Source organism: Lupinus angustifolius, chromosome LG03 (genome assembly GCF_001865875.1).
Source record: "Lupinus angustifolius cultivar Tanjil chromosome LG03, LupAngTanjil_v1.0, whole genome shotgun sequence".
NCBI classification, from domain to species: Eukaryota; Viridiplantae; Streptophyta; class Magnoliopsida; order Fabales; family Fabaceae; genus Lupinus; species Lupinus angustifolius.
In genome coordinates, this window is record NC_032011.1 from 19,241,301 (window position 1) to 19,256,638 (window position 15,338).

Genomic DNA, 15,338 nt, shown 5'->3' on the forward strand with positions numbered 1-15,338 from the left:
ACATTCTGTCATTTACTTTTCCGCAACTAACTTTTTCATTCTGTCATTTACTTTTCCTCAACTAACATTTATTTATTGCTTTATTATTTTATTCTTTATACCAACCCTTCGAAAGAAGTGGTACGGTTAACGGCTAACTTAATTCTTTTGTTCATTTTATTCTTTGATACCAACGTTTCATAAGAAATGGTATTGTAAACTTAATAAAATGAGACCATCCTTTATTGTATGGGTAAAAGGAACCCGAAAAGGGAGTAAATAAATAAAGTCACTAATTAAATAAATTGTTCATCAGCCATCAATCTAATTAATTATAAATAAACTTGCAACAACTCGAATTAAGCCTTCAACAATGTGACACATTTTGTTGTTGAGGGGGGAATTCATGTTGTGGAAATTTGCTTCTCAACACCTTCAACCGCTTGCTATAAATAGTGAAAATCCATTACTTGCCCACTTCTAAGTCTGAACTTCAATGATTTTTCATAGCTACTCAAATTAGGGTTTGGGGTAATTTGGGATATTTGGTTGAAGCAATGGGAAAGGTAAAAAAGCCATGTGTAGTGAAAGAAACCATAAAAAGGTGAAAATGAAGAAAAACCATCCTTTCTCTTTTAGAAAAAATAATAAGAATGAATACAAAATGAAAAGAATAATACAAAGTATATTAAAGGAGAAAGGATTGAAAAAGTATATTGTAAAAAGATGGGTTGATCGAAAAAGGATCATATGATAAAGTCAGGTCTATTAAGAGAATCTCTATGCTTCAATCAGATGTCTAAAAATTTTAAGTATTTTGGGAAACATTAGTAAGCCTTTTGAAGTACCCTTTCTTTGTTTATCCCACCTTAAATCATTCACCTTGGCCCCTTTACAACCATTTAAAGACCTCTTGATTTTTGCCTTCATTCAAATATAGTTAGTTGTGATTTGGTCTATAATCAAACCTATGGTAATTTACTTTCAAGAAAATATGAGTGAAACACAATGACCTTTAAACACATGAGAGTGATGGAAGAAGAGTGACCTTGATTCATGAAGTTGTTATGACTCAAAGACTTAGCTTGAATTAAAATCGTTTATGATTGTCTTATCTTGATGTCTACTTTATTTCAAAACTAACATGAGATGGCTTGTTATTTTCAGTCATGGTTTCTATATCATCATTCATGCATGATTGTGAAAGTTAGACATAATACTTGCTTGAAGACAAGCAAGAGATAAGCTTGAGGGGATTTGATAAGTGTGAAATTATGCTATTTTTGCATTGCATTTACCTTGAATTTTAGGATATAAGTAGGACTTTATGATTGTTTTTAGCTTTTATTTCTTTTTGTTCGGGTTGAGCGGGTGATTTCGGCAATGTTGTGTAGTTTAGATCGATTTAAGACACAAAGAGTAGAAATTGGGTGCAAGAAGATGGAATGCAATGTTGAGTCTATGCGAAGACCAATTGAATAGGAAAGTATAACACATAACTTGTTAATGTTTTTCAAAAATAATTTGAGTTTGGAAAGAATTCCATATGTCAAAAATCATTTGTGAATGTTTATGTTTCCTTGTTAAATTCCATGCAACATAACACAAAATCCTCAAAAAGTTGTTAATCATTATGTTTGTTATAATATACCTATTTGATTTTCTTCTATTAATGCAATTCCCTTTGGTTCGACATAGCCCTATACTATACTACAATTGAATCTTCAAAATTAATGCAAGTGTAACATAGGAAAGTGTTGACTTATAAATTTTATTTGTTGATTAAACATTCCTAAAAACATATGTTCAAACCAATTCATGGTTTGTAACTTTGTACATAGGAATAATATGCAAAAAGTGTAATCCAATCAATGTATTGGAACTTAGAATAATAAAGGAGTGATGAATAATAAATCTAACCGCTAAAATTTATTTCCTGTCATTTATTTTCTGCGTCTAACTTTGACTTTCTGTCAATTACTTTTCCGCAACTAACTTTCACATTCTGTCATTTACTTTTCCGCAACTAACTTTTTCATTCTGTCATTTACTTTTCCTCAACTAACATTTATTTATTGCTTTATTATTTTATTCTTTATACCAACCCTTCGAAAGAAGTGGTACGGTTAACGGCTAACTTAATTCTTTTGTTCATTTTATTCTTTGATACCAACGTTTCATAAGAAATGGTATTGTAAACTTAATAAAATGAGACCATCCTTTATTGTATGGGTAAAAGGAACCCGAAAAGGGAGTAAATAAATAAAGTCACTAATTAAATAAATTGTTCATCAGCCATCAATCTAATTAATTATAAATAAACTTGCAACAACTCGAATTAAGCCTTCAACAATGTGACACATTTTGTTGTTGAGGGGGGAATTCATGTTGTGGAAATTTGCTTCTCAACACCTTCAACCGCTTGCTATAAATAGTGAAAATCCATTACTTGCCCACTTCTAAGTCTGAACTTCAATGATTTTTCATAGCTACTCAAATTAGGGTTTGGGGTAATTTGGGATATTTGGTTGAAGCAATGGGAAAGGTAAAAAAGCCATGTGTAGTGAAAGAAACCATAAAAAGGTGAAAATGAAGAAAAACCATCCTTTCTCTTTTAGAAAAAATAATAAGAATGAATACAAAATGAAAAGAATAATACAAAGTATATTAAAGGAGAAAGGATTGAAAAAGTATATTGTAAAAAGATGGGTTGATCGAAAAAGGATCATATGATAAAGTCAGGTCTATTAAGAGAATCTCTATGCTTCAATCAGATGTCTAAAAATTTTAAGTATTTTGGGAAACATTAGTAAGCCTTTTGAAGTACCCTTTCTTTGTTTATCCCACCTTAAATCATTCACCTTGGCCCCTTTACAACCATTTAAAGACCTCTTGATTTTTGCCTTCATTCAAATATAGTTAGTTGTGATTTGGTCTATAATCAAACCTATGGTAATTTACTTTCAAGAAAATATGAGTGAAACACAATGACCTTTAAACACATGAGAGTGATGGAAGAAGAGTGACCTTGATTCATGAAGTTGTTATGACTCAAAGACTTAGCTTGAATTAAAATCGTTTATGATTGTCTTATCTTGATGTCTACTTTATTTCAAAACTAACATGAGATGGCTTGTTATTTTCAGTCATGGTTTCTATATCATCATTCATGCATGATTGTGAAAGTTAGACATAATACTTGCTTGAAGACAAGCAAGAGATAAGCTTGAGGGGATTTGATAAGTGTGAAATTATGCTATTTTTGCATTGCATTTACCTTGAATTTTAGGATATAAGTAGGACTTTATGATTGTTTTTAGCTTTTATTTCTTTTTGTTCGGGTTGAGCGGGTGATTTCGGCAATGTTGTGTAGTTTAGATCGATTTAAGACACAAAGAGTAGAAATTGGGTGCAAGAAGATGGAATGCAATGTTGAGTCTATGCGAAGACCAATTGAATAGCCAAAAGAAGTCGTGGATGTTATATTCTATTCCTATTTTTTAGATTTGTTTTGTTGGGCTTAGGCCAATATTTTGTAATTAGGATAAATGTGGGTTCTCCCTCAAGGATTGAATACTTTACACTTTAAACTGGACAATACAATTTTCTAATTTAGAATTTGGTATTCTCTTCTCCATCACGATTGAGTAATTCCATTTGTTTCTAGGATTTGGGCTATGCCCTTTTACATTCAATAAACACTTGTTCTTACTTCTATTTCATTGAGGGTTATGATTTGAATCATTAAATTGGATTTTATTCGTGTGATTTGTCTGCTCAACAAATTACACCCCTTAGATACATTAGGGAAGAACCGAGAGTTAAACCCAACTATCTAACCATTCAGTTATTCAAACTAGAATCCTAATTCACGGGAGTAGTATTAGGATTCTCAAGGGCTTCTAGAATTCACCTTGGGTTGCTACGAAGCAATTGGATAGATCCAAGTAAAGGATTTGATTGATAATCATACCATGAGTAGGTACGACTTCAATATAGTACATGTGTCAGAGCTCGAGAGAGGATGGCACATATCAAAGAGCAATTCACTCTCACAACTTAAAGTTCATGAAAAGGAGCAAAACAAGGATTTGCGAGCGTAAAGGCAGTAACCCTTATTCTGGGAACTCTCCCTAAATTAGATTTCAATCCTTTTTAACATTTTCAGAATTGTTCTTGTCAATTGTTCTAAATTAACTTTTAATTCCTCTTTGAGTTAAATATAAATTAATTGTTATAATTAAAGTAATTTTCCAGTCCTTGTGCGATCGATATTTTAGTACTTGACGACATAATCGTGCACTTGCGATTTGCCCTATCAACAACCTACTTCGACGAGTGGCAGTTAACTATTGTATAATGCATTATACAAGAGTTGAAAATCATCATTTTCATGCAAGGACACTAGGTGGAAAGGTAAGACATGGCGTATGGTTTAACCAAGGTATAACATATAACTTGCATAAATTCTCATGTTGATATTTTTCAAGAAATTACTCCATCATTCAAAACATATTCTCCTCTTGAATTTTTAAGTATGTAGTTTCTTTAACTTTTCATGTTTCTTACTTCATAAAATCACAAAAAACAACTTTATTTGCTACCTTCTACTTTTGATAAAAGATATGAAGTATGAGTACATTTCAGTTAGCAATTTCATGTGATACTTTGTACATAGGAATAATATGCAAAAAGTGTAATCCAATCAATGTATTGGAACTTAGAATAATAAAGGAGTGATGAATAATAAATCTAACCGCTAAAATTTATTTCCTGTCATTTATTTTCTGCGTCTAACTTTGACTTTCTGTCAATTACTTTTCCGCAACTAACTTTCACATTCTGTCATTTACTTTTCCGCAACTAACTTTTTCATTCTGTCATTTACTTTTCCTCAACTAACATTTATTTATTGCTTTATTATTTTATTCTTTATACCAACCCTTCGAAAGAAGTGGTACGGTTAACGGCTAACTTAATTCTTTTGTTCATTTTATTCTTTGATACCAACGTTTCATAAGAAATGGTATTGTAAACTTAATAAAATGAGACCATCCTTTATTGTATGGGTAAAAGGAACCCGAAAAGGGAGTAAATAAATAAAGTCACTAATTAAATAAATTGTTCATCAGCCATCAATCTAATTAATTATAAATAAACTTGCAACAACTCGAATTAAGCCTTCAACAATGTGACACATTTTGTTGTTGAGGGGGGAATTCATGTTGTGGAAATTTGCTTCTCAACACCTTCAACCGCTTGCTATAAATAGTGAAAATCCATTACTTGCCCACTTCTAAGTCTGAACTTCAATGATTTTTCATAGCTACTCAAATTAGGGTTTGGGGTAATTTGGGATATTTGGTTGAAGCAATGGGAAAGGTAAAAAAGCCATGTGTAGTGAAAGAAACCATAAAAAGGTGAAAATGAAGAAAAACCATCCTTTCTCTTTTAGAAAAAATAATAAGAATGAATACAAAATGAAAAGAATAATACAAAGTATATTAAAGGAGAAAGGATTGAAAAAGTATATTGTAAAAAGATGGGTTGATCGAAAAAGGATCATATGATAAAGTCAGGTCTATTAAGAGAATCTCTATGCTTCAATCAGATGTCTAAAAATTTTAAGTATTTTGGGAAACATTAGTAAGCCTTTTGAAGTACCCTTTCTTTGTTTATCCCACCTTAAATCATTCACCTTGGCCCCTTTACAACCATTTAAAGACCTCTTGATTTTTGCCTTCATTCAAATATAGTTAGTTGTGATTTGGTCTATAATCAAACCTATGGTAATTTACTTTCAAGAAAATATGAGTGAAACACAATGACCTTTAAACACATGAGAGTGATGGAAGAAGAGTGACCTTGATTCATGAAGTTGTTATGACTCAAAGACTTAGCTTGAATTAAAATCGTTTATGATTGTCTTATCTTGATGTCTACTTTATTTCAAAACTAACATGAGATGGCTTGTTATTTTCAGTCATGGTTTCTATATCATCATTCATGCATGATTGTGAAAGTTAGACATAATACTTGCTTGAAGACAAGCAAGAGATAAGCTTGAGGGGATTTGATAAGTGTGAAATTATGCTATTTTTGCATTGCATTTACCTTGAATTTTAGGATATAAGTAGGACTTTATGATTGTTTTTAGCTTTTATTTCTTTTTGTTCGGGTTGAGCGGGTGATTTCGGCAATGTTGTGTAGTTTAGATCGATTTAAGACACAAAGAGTAGAAATTGGGTGCAAGAAGATGGAATGCAATGTTGAGTCTATGCGAAGACCAATTGAATAGCCAAAAGAAGTCGTGGATGTTATATTCTATTCCTATTTTTTAGATTTGTTTTGTTGGGCTTAGGCCAATATTTTGTAATTAGGATAAATGTGGGTTCTCCCTCAAGGATTGAATACTTTACACTTTAAACTGGACAATACAATTTTCTAATTTAGAATTTGGTATTCTCTTCTCCATCACGATTGAGTAATTCCATTTGTTTCTAGGATTTGGGCTATGCCCTTTTACATTCAATAAACACTTGTTCTTACTTCTATTTCATTGAGGGTTATGATTTGAATCATTAAATTGGATTTTATTCGTGTGATTTGTCTGCTCAACAAATTACACCCCTTAGATACATTAGGGAAGAACCGAGAGTTAAACCCAACTATCTAACCATTCAGTTATTCAAACTAGAATCCTAATTCACGGGAGTAGTATTAGGATTCTCAAGGGCTTCTAGAATTCACCTTGGGTTGCTACGAAGCAATTGGATAGATCCAAGTAAAGGATTTGATTGATAATCATACCATGAGTAGGTACGACTTCAATATAGTACATGTGTCAGAGCTCGAGAGAGGATGGCACATATCAAAGAGCAATTCACTCTCACAACTTAAAGTTCATGAAAAGGAGCAAAACAAGGATTTGCGAGCGTAAAGGCAGTAACCCTTATTCTGGGAACTCTCCCTAAATTAGATTTCAATCCTTTTTAACATTTTCAGAATTGTTCTTGTCAATTGTTCTAAATTAACTTTTAATTCCTCTTTGAGTTAAATATAAATTAATTGTTATAATTAAAGTAATTTTCCAGTCCTTGTGCGATCGATATTTTAGTACTTGACGACATAATCGTGCACTTGCGATTTGCCCTATCAACAACCTACTTCGACGAGTGGCAGTTAACTATTGTATAATGCATTATACAAGAGTTGAAAATCATCATTTTCATGCAAGGACACTAGGTGGAAAGGTAAGACATGGCGTATGGTTTAACCAAGGTATAACATATAACTTGCATAAATTCTCATGTTGATATTTTTCAAGAAATTACTCCATCATTCAAAACATATTCTCCTCTTGAATTTTTAAGTATGTAGTTTCTTTAACTTTTCATGTTTCTTACTTCATAAAATCACAAAAAACAACTTTATTTGCTACCTTCTACTTTTGATAAAAGATATGAAGTATGAGTACATTTCAGTTAGCAATTTCATGTGATTTGACATAACCCTATATTATACTACAATTGAATCTTGAAAGAGATGCAAGTGTTAAACTTATAAATTTTATTTGTTGATAAAGAATTCCTAAAACCATAAGTTCAAACCAATTCATGGTTTGTAACTTTGTGAATAGGAACAACACACAAAAGGTGCAATTCAATCAATGAATTGTTACTTGACAATAAAACAGTGAGGAATTAATAATCTGACCACTATCATTTAGTTTCTGTTAATTACTTTTTCGCAACTAACATTTACTTTCTGTCATTTACTTTCTGCAACTAACATTTACATTCTTTCATTTAATTTTCCACAATTAACAATTTATTTACTGCTTTATTCTTTTATTCTTTGTACCAACCCTTCGAAAGGAGTGGTACGATTAACATAATAAAAAGAAACTACTTTTATGGTATGGTTAAGTGGAACCCGAAAGGCAGTAATTAAATAAAGTCATCACTCAATAAAATATTCATCACTCTAATAATAACTTGCAACCCATGAAAAATATCCTTTCAAGAAATACTAGATCTCCAAAAGAGCTTTACTTACCTTACAAGTCATCTAATTACACTTGGTAAGGTAGTGTCAAATAATGAGTTGAACTTAAATGTTCTAAGATCACTTATAGGACAATGGCAACACAAGGTAACAACCATCTTAGAAAATAAAATTCTAGCAAAGATGTCGTTTGATGCTATCTCTTACAGTTTGCAAGAACACAAAGCAAACTTGAACAACATGAAGAACAAGAAAATAAGAGAAATAATATTTGTCTTAAAGCAATAATTGAGGTGTATGAATCCTTGGCAGTTGATTCAGAAAAGGAAGACATGGAAGATATAAGCATGCTGGTGAAAAATTTCAGCAAGTTCCCAAAATGAAACAAAGGTGGTAAGGCTGGACAACGAAAGAAGAATTTCAGCAATTTTAGTTGAATGTGGAAAACTTGGTCACATGGAGATGGATTGTCCTACACTAAAGAAGAATCCTTTCAAGGCAAAACCTGAAAAGAAGACTAGTAGACGAGCTTACATTACATGGGAGGATAATGACTCAAGTTCTACTTCAAAACCAGAAAATGAAGAGCAAGCTCATCTCTCTCTAATGGCATCGCATCATTCTGATGATGAAGATCTAGGGGAAACCGAACCTATAGATAAACCACCATTTTTTAATTTACAAAATTCTTTTAATGAGTTGCTTGGTTAGGAGGGTGTCGTCTTGGTGGAGAGATCTTGGTAATCTTAGTAATATAAAAGAAGGAGTTGTGACTAGGTTGTTTGTTGAAGGAGTTCAAAGGAGTTTAGGTTGGGGAAGAGAAGTTAGGTTTTGGATAGATTTATGGGTGTGGGGGGGACCTGCTTAAAAACCATTTTCCTAGATTATTTCAGGTGACTCTTGATAAAGATTTTTCTGTTAGAGCCTCAGGGGTATGGAACAATGGAGTATGGTCCTAAAAAATCATATGGATGCAGAGTTTTTTCATTTAGGAGCAAGAGGTGTATGAGGAGCTAATAAAAATTATTAGAAATTTCGTACCAGTTCAAGAGGCCACAAATGGATGGTGTTGGATTCATGATAAGGGAGGAGAATACTCGGTTTCAAAATGCATATTTTGTGCTACCTAAGGAGGTTACAAGAGATGATAATGTTGATTTCAAAATTTTTGGAAAAGCAACATACCACCAAAGAGGAAATGTTTGGTGTGGAAAATCATTTTGGTTAGACTTCCAACGAGGTTAAGTCTTGCTCAAAAGGGTGTATTGGGAACCAATGTTGTACCGTGTTGTGCTCTTTGTGGAGTGGAGGAAGAAGACATAAATCACCTCTTTTTCACTTGCTCAAGGTCTTACAATAATTAGAAGTGTCTCTATTCTCGGTTTGGCCTTAACTCAATTCTACATAATGAACCTAAGGTAAACTTTTCTTCTCGTATGAAAATGTTGAGGTTGGTGAATAAGAGTAAAACAAGGTGGTTGTCCCTTCGGTTCATCACTATATGGACTATTTGGCTTGTGAAAAATAAGATTATTTTTGAAAATTCACAATTTCATATTGATGAGGTGATGGAACTTATTTTCTTACATTATTGGACTATCCTAAGAGCTCGTTGTATTAAATCCAATTTCTCTTTTTTGAAATGGATGTGGAGTCCATCTAAGTGCCATTTTATTTGTTAATTTTATGTATGTGGATATGAGTACTACTTGTTCTCCTAATGTTTACTTTTATTTTTTTAATAAAATTTATTGTTGATCAACATAAAAAAGAATTGCATAGTGAATATGTCAAACTCACCAAAATTTGTTTTAAGCAAAACAGTGAGATTGATGCATTTCGATATAAACCTTCTTCTTCTTGTCCAAATTTTATTGCTCTTGAAAATAAAGTTTCTACTTTAAGTCTCGAACTCAATAGTCTAAACAAGAGTAGTATAAACTTGGATAACATGTTGAAAATGCAAAGACACTCCACCGACCGTACAAGTCTTGGTTTTTCCAAAACTCCATTATATAAAAAAAGGATGTGTCTTCAAAAATAAATTTTCAAAAACAAAGTATCCATACTCATCATGTTACTAAATCAAAAAAAAGGATACAAAAGCATCAACCCATCTACACTTACTGTAAAAAATATGGGCTTACACATACTACTTGCATGATTAGAAAATAGGGTATACCTCTAGGACATGTTAAATGGGTAGAGAAATGTGCTAACCCTATAGGACCTAAACTGAATTGGATACGTAATATTTCTTAACCTGTTTTGCATGAAAATTTGGGAGCTGCAATCGATTTATGGAATTTGGATAGCAGTTGCTCAAAACATATGATAGGCGACATATGGTACGCTATTAATTGGTACATTATCTTTAACAGCATACATCAATTGTAGTTATAGTTAATTGTGAGTGATTTGAAATCATTGGAACCACGATGTAACTCAAAAAGTAATGAAACAAACAGTCTTCTAGGTTAAAATTTCCAACAAGTAAAATGTTTCGGGTTTTAATAGAGTCATCGACAAACCATTGCTTATGGAGTTCATTCTCCCTTTTTGAATATCTAAATATAGATTAGTAGAAATCCATTTTATTATACCCCTCTAACTCACACAGAATGCCTGATTCTACTATCGTCCCTATTATGCCGTATTACCGCAAATAGAACTTAAAGTAATGAAGTCTATGGTAATGTCTTTGCCTTTGACAAAAGAGAAGAATTTATTCTTCTTGAAGGTTAAATTGTAGTAAAATACCCGTACAAGTTCAGGATAATAGGCACAATGGATTTCAAAAAACTAAAAGAGTCTTTGTTGCTTAAAGAGGGTAGGGAAAATGAAATCATTATTCTCAAAAGAGCTTAACAAACCATACTTGGGAGTAAAAATGGGTCTTTGTAGAAAATGCTCCTTGCAGACTTTGTGTTGGTCCTTGTTAGCAAGAAATTGCGCCAAGTCCATTGGTGCATTGCTTCTAAATTCTAGAGGATGAAGCCATGAAATTGAGTTTTTGAAAAACTAGGTTTTGGAGGTATAGAGATTTGGTGTTTTTTGATTTTGACCACAAAACACGAAAATGATGATTGGAAAATGTTTAAAAATTAAAATATGATATGATTCAACTCAGAAATCACTCAAAATGGTTGAGAATAGTGGTTTTTCAAAGTTGGGGGGGGGGGTACCACAGTTGAGATAGAGTGAAATGGAGAAGATGAAGGTTGATAAATATGAGATTTTGCCTAAAATAGCACATACTGTAATGGGTTACTATGATTGAGGAATTGATTGCTCATTCTTATTATCCAGGTAACTAATTGATTATTTAACAGTGTAGTCGATTAGACTGTCCAATTATTTCGAATAATTAGGCTATATGATGCCTTGTAAATAATTACCTGATTGTAATATTGGATTACACACCTCAAAAGAGTAAAAATTAAGCGATATAAACCACATAGAAGCACAAGTAGTCATGAGATACATATAATGAAGCACATAAATTCAAATATATAAACATGTTTTGGATAAATATGGTTCATCAACAATGCCTAATTCTCATCTAAATTTATAAAAGGTTCTTTACCTAAAAGCTTAGAAAATATATTTGCTAATTGGTCATGTATATCAACAAATTCCAAGAGAACATCTTTCTTTTGTACATGATCCCTAAGGAAGTGATGCCTGATATCAATATGTTTGGTTCGAGAATGCATAATAGGATTCTTTGTAATGTTTATAGCACTAGTCTTATCACATCTTACAGGAATGCATCCAAAGTCTAATACATAATCTCGCATTTGTTGCTTGAGCCATAATACTTGGGCACAATAAATTTCTGCTGCTATGTATTCTGCCTCAGCAGTACTTAGAGCAACGCATGCTTGCTTTTTATAAGACCATGAGACTAAAGCATTTCAGAGAATGTGACAAGTACCATTTGTACTTTTCCTCTCTGTTTTGCATCCAACAAAATCTGAATCCGAATATCCCACCAAGTCACATAGACTTCCTTTCAAATAACATAGTCCTACATCACATGTTCCTTTAAGATATTTAAATATCCTTTTCACGGTAGTAAGATGTGACTCTTTGGGCTTCGATTGATAACGTGCATATAGACACTTAACATGATATCAGGTCTACTTGCAGTAAGATAAAGAAGGGAACCAATCATACCTTGATACTTAGAGATGTCAATGCATTTACCAGTCTCATCAACATCTATGTATGTTCTATAACCCATACGAGTGGTGATAGGTTTGCAGTCATCCATTTCAAAGCATTTCAGGAGATCCCTACAATATTTAAACAAACAAACAAATATGCCTTCCTTGATTTTTTTATTTGTAATCCAAGAAAGCAGTTCAACTTTCCCATCATGGACATCTCAAACTCCTCTTGCATCATTTTACCAAACTCCATGTACAAAAGATCATAAGTAGAACCTAAAATGATATCACCAACACAGATTTGATCAAGTAGAGGATGATGATCTATTTTCTTAGTGAATAATGTAGTGTTGACCATTCCTTTAGTAAATCCTTTATCAAGTAAATTCTTGTTAGACTGTCATACCATGCACGAGGAGCTTGCTTTAAACCATAGAGAGCTTTCTTAAGTTTATAGACATGAGAGGGATGTTTGTAGTCTTCAAAACCGGGAGGTAATTCGACATATACCTCTCCTTGAATATAACCATTTAGGAATGCACTCTTTATGTCTACTATGTAACTTTAAATCCAAAGAACATACATATGCAAGCAATAGCCTAATGTCTTCAAGTCTAGCAACTACAGTGAAGGTTTCATCAAAGTCGATACCTTCTTCCTAGTTGTATCCTTGTGCTACAAGTCCTGATTTATTTCTTATAATAATACCATTTTCATCAGATTTATTCCGGAAGACCCAACACATTTCAATAACATGTCTATCCTTAAGTCTAGGAACAAGTTCCCAAACTTCCTTTCTCTCAAACTGGTTAAGTTCTTCTTGCATAGCAAGAATCCAATGTTCATCCTTGATTGCATCTTCAATCTTGGACGGTAACACTTGAGAAACAAAAGCCATGTTTGGACAAGCATCATTCAATTTTAGGTGAGTAGTAACTCCCTTACTTATATCACCAATGATGTTGTCAATATGATTATATCGATGGGTTCACCATTCTTGAGGTAAATCAGAATGAATATGCTCTTCTTGTGATGGTAAATCATCATCTATTTTCAAGTTCTTTGTGTTGGTTACAACATCGTTAATGAGATTTTCCAAGGATGAACTAGGAAAGTCATCATTATCAACCATGCATTTTTCTTCCATAGTTGGATTAGACTCACCAAAAGATACATGAATGGATTCTTCCATGGTCATAGTTCTCTTATTGGAAATTCTAAAAACTTTGTTTGTAAGTGAATAACCAAGGAAAATTCCTTCATCGGCTTTTCCATCAAGCTTTCATAAGTTTTTCTTATCGTTATTTTGCACATAAAATTTGCATCCAAAGACATCCAAGTGAGAAATATTTGGTTTTCTTCCGTTGAAGAGTTCATAGTGGGTTTTCTTTATAATTGGTCTTATTAAAATTTGGTTGGACATTGTATAATGAGTCTTATAGTGGGTGACTAGTTTCATTCAACATTGTATGTGTTAGTTCCTCCAAAGACCTATTCTTTCTCTCTACAACACCATTTTGTTGTGGTGTTCTAGGAGCAGAGAAATTATGAGTGATACCATTATCATCACAAAATTCCTCAAAATATGCAATTTTAAAATTCTCCCCCATGATCACTTCTTATAGTAGCTATTTTCAAGGATTTTTCATTTCGAACTCTCTTAGCATATTTGCTAAAGGCATTAAACGCCTCATTATTCTGTACCAAGAATAGAGTCCAAGAAACTATCACAAGAGCATAATAGTTACCATTGAAATGTTTGGTCCCTGAGGGTCCAAATAAGTCCATGTGTAGTAACTGCAATGGTCTATCAGAAGAAACCATATGCTTTGCTTTGAAAGAAGTTTTTGTTTGTTTACCCTTTTGACAAGCACTACATAGTTTGTCTTCAACAAACCTCATATTGGGCAAACCAACAACAAAATGTTTCTTGATCAGTGTATTCAAATGAGCCATACGTATATGAGCAATTATCATATGCCAATACCATACATCATGATCATTTTTCTAAACATTTAATGGGAAGAGAAGAATCATTTAAAGCAATCATATAGATATTATTTATTCTCTTACCAATAAGTTTAGAGATTTTGGATACCTTAATATCAATGATGCACTTTTCGGGGTAGAATGCCACATGGAATCCTTTGTCACAAAGCTAACTTATACCATGTAAGTTATGCTTGAGTCCCTCAATGTATAGAACTCCTTCTATTGTAGTAGAATCTGGCTTCCCGACTCTACCAACTCCAAGAATTCTTCCTTTATCCCTTGGAGTAAGGACAAAGAACTTTCCTTTGCACCCATCACATGTTTTGATCAGCCTCTATCCAAGTACCATAAATCATTGGCGGCTCCCAAATATTCCCCCTCATCATTAGAAGGATGAGACGCCATTAAAGAGAGATGTGCTTGCTCTTCATTTTCTGATTCTAAAGCAGAACTTGAGTCAATATCCTCCCATGCAATGTAAGCATGTCTACTGGTCTTCTTTTCAGGTTTTGCCTTGAAATGATTCTTCTTTAGTGTGGGATAGTCCATCTTCATGCGACTAAGATTTCCACATTGTGAAGAAGATCTTACTCCTGACCTTGGCACGGTTTTGATGAAGACACCAACATCACATAAAGAAGAAAAGCCAGAATACTTATGAAGACAATAAAGATAAAGCTTCAAGAAATTAGAATCTAAGTCTTTAGGTACTTATATCCTTATACTCTATTATATACAAATAGTAGTAATTCCTAAAGTATTTTAAGATAAAATTGAAAACTACAAGTATAAATGAAAACAATTTTCAAAATATTGTCTAACCAGTGACTAGATCTAAGTAACAGGTTATTGTGACCAAGTAACAGGTTACCGTAACTAAGTAACAGGTTACATGAGTGAGAAATGAGTTACCCAACAAAAACTAAACAGGGTAATCGATTACACCCATTTGAGTAATCGATTACACATTCTAGTCATCAGGTATTCAGTTGAAGAAAATAATTGGGTAATCGATTACATCGTGTAAATAACCGATTACACTATGTGACAATCAGTTATTTAGTTGAACAAAATGTTTGGATAATCGATTACAATGCTTGGGTAATCGATTAAACTCTGTGTTAATCAATTACTCATTGGGACCAAATGTTTGGGTAATGATAAGTGCCAAACAGACCTAAAATTCAT